Here is a 10,078-nt window from a genome sequence, read left to right on the forward strand (position 1 = left end):
TTCCATTCAGTAGCCACGGTTGTTCTTTGGTTTCAAAACACATGCATTTGGTTTTGTAGCCTGGTTCCTGTCTTTTATCTAGGAGATGAAAGGTATCGCAAAGCATTCATAGCGCGAAAGAATATAATAAAATTGTAGAGGTAAATTTTATTTTATTACATTATGAAGGATAAAGTTCCGCCAGTTATTGAATAGGAAGACATAGACGTTTGAAAAGTGTAATATATATACATATAAACATCTTGACACACATTCGAACTAAGAACTATGCCAACAAGTTTAAAGAAGAAATTGGCAGTAGCTGAAACATTTCTGTTTACGAGGTTAATTCCCTGGTGGCTAGAAGAGGCATTAGTGTAAGGTTTCTGGAATACAAGAGACGTCGGTCGATCTTTTGCATTAGACGTAATAGGTGAGCCGTTCTCAAGAGACTGTTTCTCCAACTCAAGTTAACTACGAGATAATTCACTTTATTTATTCATGTATTCAACTGAGAAACTTACTTCGCTTAGGCCTAACATTTTTACCTAATAAGAATGATTCAGGTATAAGTGTTAAGTATTTACTTAACTTTTGTTATTAATGCCTTCCATTCTTACAACTAGAGTGCACTAACGTCTAACTAAGTTTAAACAGCCTTGTTTTGTCTTACCCGGAAATCCAGGCATATTTATTTACTGAATGTCAAGTGTACAGTTAAGAAAATGTAACTTACCCTTGAAAACACGTTGACATAGCTGTAACTCTCTGTCCATGGTTAAGGCGTTCGACTCGTAATGTGAGAGTCGCGGATTCGAATCCCCGTTGCATCAAACATGTTCGTCCTTTCAGCCGTGGGGGCATTATAATGTGACGGTCAATACCACTATTTGTTAGTAAAAGAGTAACCCAAGAGTTTGCGGTAGGTGGTGATGACTAGCTGCCTTCCCTCTAGTCTTACACTGCTAAATTAGGGACAGCTAGCGCATATAGCCCTCGTGTAGCTTTGTGCGAAATTCAAAAACAAACAAACAAACAAACCAAATGTTCTGTGGCTAACGTGTCAGAGTACGAAGAGAAAGGACCGAGGTTCGAACCCGCAATATGTTTCATGCTGAATACTATCTGTACTTTCAGGTATTTGATGACAACAAAGGTTGATTCATGTTACCTTCAAGCCTGTTTTAACGAATGATGTCCAATAGTAAGAAACGTTTTGTTTTACACACACTTTACGAATTTGAAAACTTGTTTCTAGAGTTTCCTGTGGTTTTTAAGGACAAAGTTACACTAGCTGGGCCCATCGCAGATATCAAGCCCCGAATTTTAGCGTCACACGTTTAAACCACAGTGGAGTACAACATTAAAAAAAAAACATTTAAGAAATTCAAATTCAAACTGCGCTTGCTCAGCTTACGTGACCCTAGTGGCACATCGATGTGTCTACGGACTCACACTGCTACAAACGGGGATAATATAACGTGGTGGGCAGAGCAAAGATAGCCCATCATGTATCTTTGTGCTTAATTCCAAGCCAAACAAATCATACTGTATTTGTACTTGTCTCACCTTTTTCTTTCCTACAATACATACTGTATTTGTACTATTCTCACCTTTTTCTTTCCTACAGTACATACTGTATTTGTACTAGTCTCACCTTTTTCTTTCCTACAGTACATACTGTATTTGTACTAGTCTCACCTTTTTCTTTCCTACAATACATACTGTATTTCTACTAGTCTCACCTTTTTCTTCCTACAGCACATACTGTATTTATACTTGTCTCACCTTTTTCTCTCCTACACTACATACTGTATTTGTAATTAGTCTCACCTTTTTTCTTTCCTACAGTACATAATTGTATTTGTAATTAGTCTCACCTTTTTCTTTCCTACAGTACATACTCTATTTGTAACCTTTTGTCTCAATCTTTTTTCACTTCCTACAGTACATTACTGTATTTGTATTTTCCTCACCCTTTTTCTTTGTACTTAATACATAATATTTGTTAGTACTAGTCTCACCTTTTTTCTTTCCTACAGTACATACTGTATTTGTAATTAGTCTCATCTTTTTTCTTCCCACAATACACATATTGTATTTGTAATTCTTTCTCATCTTTTTCTTTTCTACAGTACATAATACTCATTTGTAATTATTCTCACCTCTTTTTCTTTTCCTACAGGTACATACTGTATTTTTAGTACTTAGTCTCACTTTTTTTCTTCCTACAGCATACATACTGTATTTGTAATTATTCTCAATCTTTTTTCTTTCCTACAATACATAATTGTATTTGTACTTAGTCTCATCTTTTTTCTTCCCTACAATACATACTTTGTATTTATTCTAGTCTCACCTTTTTTTCCTACAATACATACTGTGTTTGTACTCTTCTCACCTTTTTCTTTCCTACAGTACATACTGTATTTGTACTCTTCTTCCACCTTTTTTCTTCCTATACAATACATAATTGTATTTGTACCTGGATAGTATTTTCTTTTCCTACAATACATACTGTATTTGTAATTAGTCTCCACCTTTTTTCTTTCCTACAATACATACACTGTATTTCTACTAGTCTCATCTTTTTTTCTTTCCTACAATACATATTCTTATTTAATTGCTTGTTGACCTTTTTTCTTTCCTACAATACATACTGTATTTGTAATTAGTCTCACCTTTTCTTTCTTTCCTACAATACATACTGTATTAGTAATTGTCTGCACCTTTTTTTCTTTTCTACCTTTCAATCCACATAAGTATGTGGTACTTGTGTCAATCTTTTTTTTTCAATGCCTTACTGTGTACATATTGTATTTGTACTAGTCCATACTATGTTTGTTATTCTTTACAATACATACCTGTATTTGTAATTTCACAATCTTTTCTTTCCCTACAATACATACTGTATTTGTAATTGGTCTCACCTTTTTTCTTTCCTACAATACATACTTGTATTTGTAATTAGTTTCACCTTTTTCTTTTCCTACAATACATACTCATTGTATTTGTAATTAGTCTCACCTTTTTCTTTCTTTCCTACAATACATTCTTTACTTGTATTTGTAATTAGTCTCACCTTTTTCTTTTCCTACAATACATAATTATTTGTACCTTAGTCTCCATTCCTTTTTTTCTTCCTGTACTGAATACATACCTCTCACCTTTTTTCTTTCCTACAATACATACTTGTATTTGTAATTAGTCTCAATCTTTTTTCTTTCCTACAATACATACTTGTATTTCTACTTAGTCTCCTACAATCTTTTCTTTCCTACAATACATACTGTATTTGTAATTATTCTCACCTTTTCTTTCCCTACAGCATACATATTGTATTTGTAATTTGTCTCCACTTTTTCTTTTCCTACAATACATACCTGTATTTGTAATCTGTCTCACCTTTTTTCTTCCTACAGTACATATTTGTACTTTAGTGTCAATCTCACCATTTTTCTTCCTACAATACATACCTACAGTATTAATACTAGATCTTTTTCTTTTCTCCTACAGTACATATTGTATTTGTACCTTAGTCTCAATCCTTTTTTCTTTCCTACAATACATACTTGTATTTGTACTAGTCTCACCTTTTTTTCTTCCTACAATACATACTGTATTTGTAATTAGTCTCATCTTTTTCTCTCCTACAATACATACTGTATTTGTAATTAGTCTCACCTTTTTTCTTCCCTACAATACATAATTGTATTTGTAATTAGTCTCACCTTTTTTTCTTCCTACAATACATACTGTATTTGTAATTAGTCTCACCTTTTTTTCTTCCTACAGTACATAATTGTATTTGTAATTAGTCTCAATCCTTTTTCTTTTTCCCACAGCACATACTGTATTTGTAATTTTTTTCCTACAGTTCACCTTTTTCTTTTCCTACAATACATACTGTATTTGTAATTAGTCTCATCTTTTTCTTTTTCCCAATACATACTGTATTTGTAATTTAGTCTCACCTTTTTTTTCTTCCACAATACATACTTGTATTTGTACTTAGTCTCACCTTTTTCTTTCCTACAATACATAATTGTATTTGTAATTAGTCTCATCTTTTTCTTCCTACAGTATACATACTGTATTTTGTAATTTGTCTCATCTTTTTTGTTTTTCCTACAATACATAATTGTATTTGTAATTTGGTCTCATCTTTTTTGTATTCTTCCTACAATACATACTGTATTTGTAATTAGTCTCACCTTTTTTCTTCCTACAATACATACTGTATTTGTTAGTCTCACCTTTTTCTCACAATACATTTGTATTTGTAGGCTTGTTCAATCTTTTTCTTACCATAATACATAATTGTATTTGTACTAGTCTCACCTTTTTCTTCCTACAATATATTTTTCTTTCCTACAGTACTGTATTTGTAATTAGTCTCATTTTTTTCTTTCCTTCCTTTCCTAGTACATACTGTATTTGTAATTAGTCTCACCATTGTATTTGTAATTATTCTCTCATCTTTTTCTTCCTCCTACAATACAGCACATACCTGTATTTGTAATTAGTCTCAATCCTTTTCTTTCCCTACAATACATACTGTATTTGTAATCTAGTCTCAATCTTTTTTCTTCCCTTTCCTACAGTACATACTTGTATTTCACCTTTTTTCTTTCCTACAATACATACTGTAATTAGTCTCACCTTTTTTCTTCCTACAATACATACTGTATTTGTATTTTCCTATTAGTCTCACCTTTTTCTTTTCCTACAATACATACTGTATACTTGTACCTTTTCTTTTCCTATTCATTACATAATTGTCTCTAGTCTCATCTTTTTTCTTTCCTACAATACATACTGTATTTGTATTAGTCTCAATCTTTTTTCTTTCCTACATACATACTGTATTTGTACTTAGTCTCACCTCTTTTTTCTTTTCCTACAATACATACTGTATTTGTAATTAGTCTCAACCTTTTTTCTTCTCCCAGTACATAATGTATTTGTAATTTGTCCTCACCTTTTTCTTTTCCTACATTACACACTGTATTTGTACCTAGTCTCACCCTTTTCTTTTCCTACAATACATACTTGTATTTGTAATTGTCTCACCTTTTTTCTTCCTACAATACATACTGTATTTGTAATTAGTCTTCACCTTCTTTCCTACAATACATAATTGTATTTGTAATTAGTCTCACCTTTTCTTTCCCTTTTTTTTCCTACAATACATACTGTATTTGTACTTAGTCTCACCTTTTTCTTCCTTACAATACATACTGTATTTGTAATTAGTCTACAATCATACTTTTTTCTTTTCCTACAATACATACTTGTATTTGTAATTTGTCTCATCTTTTTTCTCTTCCTACAATACATATCTGTATTTGTACTTGTCTCACCTTTTTTCTCTTCCTACAATACATACTGTATTGTATTATGTAATTAGTCCTCACTTTTTCTCTCTACAATACATACTGTATTTGTATTTTCCTCATATATTCTTATTTCTCCTACATACATAATTGTATTTGTAATTATTCTCACCTTTTTTCTCCTCCACAATACATACCTGTATTTGTAATTAGTCTCACCTTTTTCTTTCCTACAATACATAATTGTATTTGTAATTAGTCTCTAATCTTTTTTTTCTTCCTTCCTACAAATACATACTGTATTTGTAATTATTCTCATTCTTTTTCTTTCCTACAATACATACTGTATTTGTACTTATTCTTCACCTTTTTTCTTTCCTTTTACATACTAATTTGTACTTGTCTCACCTTTTTTCTTTCCTACAATACATACTGTATTTGTAATTAGTCTCAATCTTTTTCTCACAATACATTTTGTAATTTCTTTTCCTTCAATACATACTGTATTCTTTCATCTTTTTCTTCCTACCATACATACTGTAATTGTCTCACATACATAATTGTATTTGTAATTATTCTCACCTTTTTCTTTCCTTCCTACATACCTATTTGTATTTGTCTAATTTTTCTCTCACCTTTTTTGTACTTAGTCTTTTTCTCCCACAGTACATAATTGTATTTGTACTTAGTCTCATCTTTTTTTCTTTTCCCTACAATACATACTGTATTTGTAATTATTCTCTCAATTTTTTTCTTTCCTACAGTACATACTGTATTTGTAATTAGTCTCACCTTTTTCTTTCCTACAATACATACTTGTATTTGTAATTAGTCTCATCTTTTTTCTTTTCCTACAATACATACCTGTATTTGTAATTAGTCTCACCTTTTTTTTTCCTACAATACATACTGTATTTGTACTAGTCTCACCTATTTTCTTTTCCTACAATACATACTGTATTTGTAGTTCTATTCTCATCTTTTTCTTTCCCACAATACATACCTTGTATTTGTACTAGTCTCAACCTTTTTTCTTCCCAACAATACATACCTGTATTTGTACTATCTAGTCTCAATCTTTTTTTTCTTTCCTACAATACATAATCTGTATTTGTAATTATTCTCCACCTTTTTTCTTTTTCCTAACAATACATAATTGTATTTGTAATTAGTCTCACCTTTTTTCTTTTCCTACAATACATAATTGTATTTTAATAGTCTCACATTTTTTCTTCCTACAATACATACTGTATTTGTACTTAGTCTCATCTTTTTTCTTCCTACAATACATAATTGTATTTGTACTTAGTCTCACCTTTTTCTTTCCTACAATACATACTGTATTTGTAATTAGTCTCATCTTTTTTTCTTCCTACAATACATACTGTATTTGTAATTTGTCTTCACCTTTTCTTCCTACAATGTTATACTGTATTTGTACTTAGTCCTTTTCTCTTTTTTCTTCCTACAATACATAATGTATTTGTAATTAGTCTCACCTTTTTTTTTTCTTACACAATACATTACTGTATTTGTAGTTAGTCTCACCTTTTTCTTTCCTACAATACATACTGTATTTGTACTTAGTCTCACCTTTTTTTTCTTCCTACAATACATAATTGTATTTAGTAATTAGTTTTTTCTTTTCCTACAATACATACTGTATTTGTACTAGTCTCACCTTTTCCTTTCTTTCCTACAATACATACCTTTGTATTTGTAATTAGTCTCCCACCTTTTTCTTTCCTACAATACATACTTGTATTTGTACTATTCTCACATTTTTCTTTCTCTACAGTACATAATTGTATTTGTAATTTTGTCTCTCACCTTTTTTCTTTCCTACACTACTTACTGTATTTGTAATTATTCTCACCTTTTTCTTTCTTACCTGTAATACATATTGTATTTGTAATTAGTCTCATCTTTTTCTTTCCTTCAATCACATACTCGTATTTGTACTATTCTCATTCCTTTTTCTTTCCTATTGTACATACTGTATTTGTAATTCTATACTCACCTTTTTCTTTTTTTCCTACAATACATAATTGTATTTGTACTAGTCTCACCTTTTTCTTTCCCCACAGTACATAATTGTGTTTTGTACTAAGCCTCCTTAATCCTTTTTTTCTTTTCCTTTCCATACATACTGTATTTGTAATTAGTCTCAATCTTTTTCTTCCCACAATACATACTGTATTTGTACCTAGTCTCAATCTTTTTTCTTTCCTACAATACATACTGTATTTGTAATTATTCTCACCTTTTTTCTTTTCCTACAGTATACATACTCAGTATTTGTATTAGTTTCATCCTTTTTCTTTCCTACAATACATACTGTATTTGTACACTTGTCTCATCCCTTTTTCTTTTCCTACAATACATACCTGTATTTGTAATTTAGTCTCACCTTTTTTCTTTCCTACAATACATACTGTATTTGTAACTAGTCTCATTTTTTTTTCTTTCCTACAATACATACCTGTATTTGTAATTAGTCTCACCTTTTTTTCTTTTCCTATTAATATATACTGTATTTGTACTAGTCTCATCCTAATTTCTGTATTTGTACTTAATTGGTCTCATCTTTTTTTCTTTTCCTACAATACATATAATTGTATTTGTACTAGTCTCACCCATTTCTTCTTCCTACAATACATACTGTATTTGTATTAGTCTCACCTTTTTCTTTTCCCAATTAGTCTCACTAGTCTTTTTTTCTTTCCTACAATACATAATTGTATTTTAATATCTACCTTCCTCTTTCCTCATAATTGTATTTTGTAATTTTAGTCTCTAATTTTTCTTTTCCTACAATACATACTGTATTTGTAATTCTCTCTCACCTTTTTTCTTTCCTACAATACATACTCAGTATTTGTATTAGTCTCAATTCTCACAATTCTGTTTTTTTGTCTCACCTTTTTCTTTCCTACTACATACTGTATTTGTACTTTAGTTTTTTTTTTCTTACATACATAACTGTATTTGTTTAGTCTCACCTTTTTCTCTACAATACATACTGTATTTGTAATTTAGTTCACCTTTTCTTTCCTACAATACAATTGTATTTGTAATTAGTCTCACCTTTTCTTTACATAATTGTATTTGTACCTTAGTCTCAATTCCTTTTCTTCCTACAATACATACTGTATTTGTAATTAGTCTCACCTTTTTTCTTTCCTACAATACATACTGTATTTTGTAATCATACTGTATTTCCTACAGTACATACCTTATTTGTAATTCAATCTTTTTTCTTTCCTACAATACATACTGTGTATTTGTACCTAGTCTCACCTTTTTTTTTCCTACAGTACATACTGTATTTGTACTTAGTCTCACCTTTTCTTTCCTACAATACATAATTGTATTTGTAATTAGTCTCAATCTTTTTTCTTCCTACAGCACATACTGTATTTGTAATTTCTCACAATTTTTTCTTTTCCTACAGTACATACCAGTATTTATAATTTGTCTCATCTTTTTTCTTTCCTACACAATACATACTGTATTTGTAATTAGTCCTCACCTTTTCTTCCTACAATACATATTGTATTTGTAATCTATCCTCCTCACCTTTTTCTCTTTTCTCCAATACATACATACTGTATTTGTAATTAGTCTCACCTTTTTTCTTTCCCACAATACATACTGTATTTGTAATTAGTCTCAATTTTTTTCTTCCACAGCACATACTGTATTTGTAATCTTCCCAATCTTTTTTCTTTCCTACAGTACATACCATTTGTACTATTCTCACCTTTTTTTCTTCCCACAGCACACATACTGTATTTGCAGTACTAGTCTCACCTTTTCTTCTTTTTTTCTACAATTACAGTGTAATACACTTGTTACTTTGTTTTTCTTACATATCATATGAATTAGTCTCACCTTTTTCTTCCCACAATACATAATTGTATTTGTACTAGTCTCACCTTTTCTTTCCTACAATACATACAATTGTATTTAGGCCTTGTCTCATATTTTCTCTTTCCTACAATACATACCTGTATTTGTACCTAGTTTCACCTCTTCCTACAATACAATTGTATTTGTACTTAGTCTCCACCTTTTTCTTTCCCTACAATACATAATCTGTATTTGTAACTAGTCCATCTCACACCTTTTTCTTTCCTACTACAGTACATAATTGTATTTGTACTATGAGTCCAATCTTTTTTTCTTTCCTACAATTAGATTCAGTATTCATTTAGTCTCACCATATGTCTTTCCTACAATATATACTTGTATTTGTATTTAGTCTCACCTTTTCTCTTTTTCCTACAATACTTACTGTATTTGTAATTATTTTCACCTTTTTTTTCTTTTCCCTACAATACATACTTGTATTTGTAATTAGTCTCAATCTTTTTCTTTCCTTCAATACATACTGTAATTTGTACTAGTCTCTCACCTTTTTTTCTTCAATACAATACATTTGTAATTAGTATCACCTTGTTCTTCCTACAGTACATACTTTATTTCTAATTAGCTCCTCTTTTTTTCCATCACATACTGTATTTGCCATACTTAGTCTCACCTTTTTTCTTTCTTCCCTAATAGCACATACTGTATTTGTAATTAGTCTCACCTTTAACTTCCTACAATACATACTATTTGTAATTATTCAATACATACTTCCTAACAGTACATACCATTTGTACTTAGTCTCTTACTTTTTTCTTTCCTACAATACATTACTGTATTTGTAATTAGTCTCACCTTTTTCTTTTCTCCATAATACATAATTATATTTGTAA

The 10,078-nt window shown here is 30.2% G+C and overlaps 1 pseudogene; it reads left to right on the forward strand.

Moving 5' to 3' along the window:
• Positions 1-267: 267 nt before the first annotated feature.
• The window catches only part of LOC143243887 (uncharacterized), a 38,546-nt pseudogene continuing 28,735 nt past the window's right edge, over positions 268-10,078 (forward strand).

Source organism: Tachypleus tridentatus, chromosome 2 (assembly GCF_004210375.1).
Source record: "Tachypleus tridentatus isolate NWPU-2018 chromosome 2, ASM421037v1, whole genome shotgun sequence".
Taxonomy (NCBI): Eukaryota; Metazoa; Arthropoda; class Merostomata; order Xiphosura; family Limulidae; genus Tachypleus; species Tachypleus tridentatus.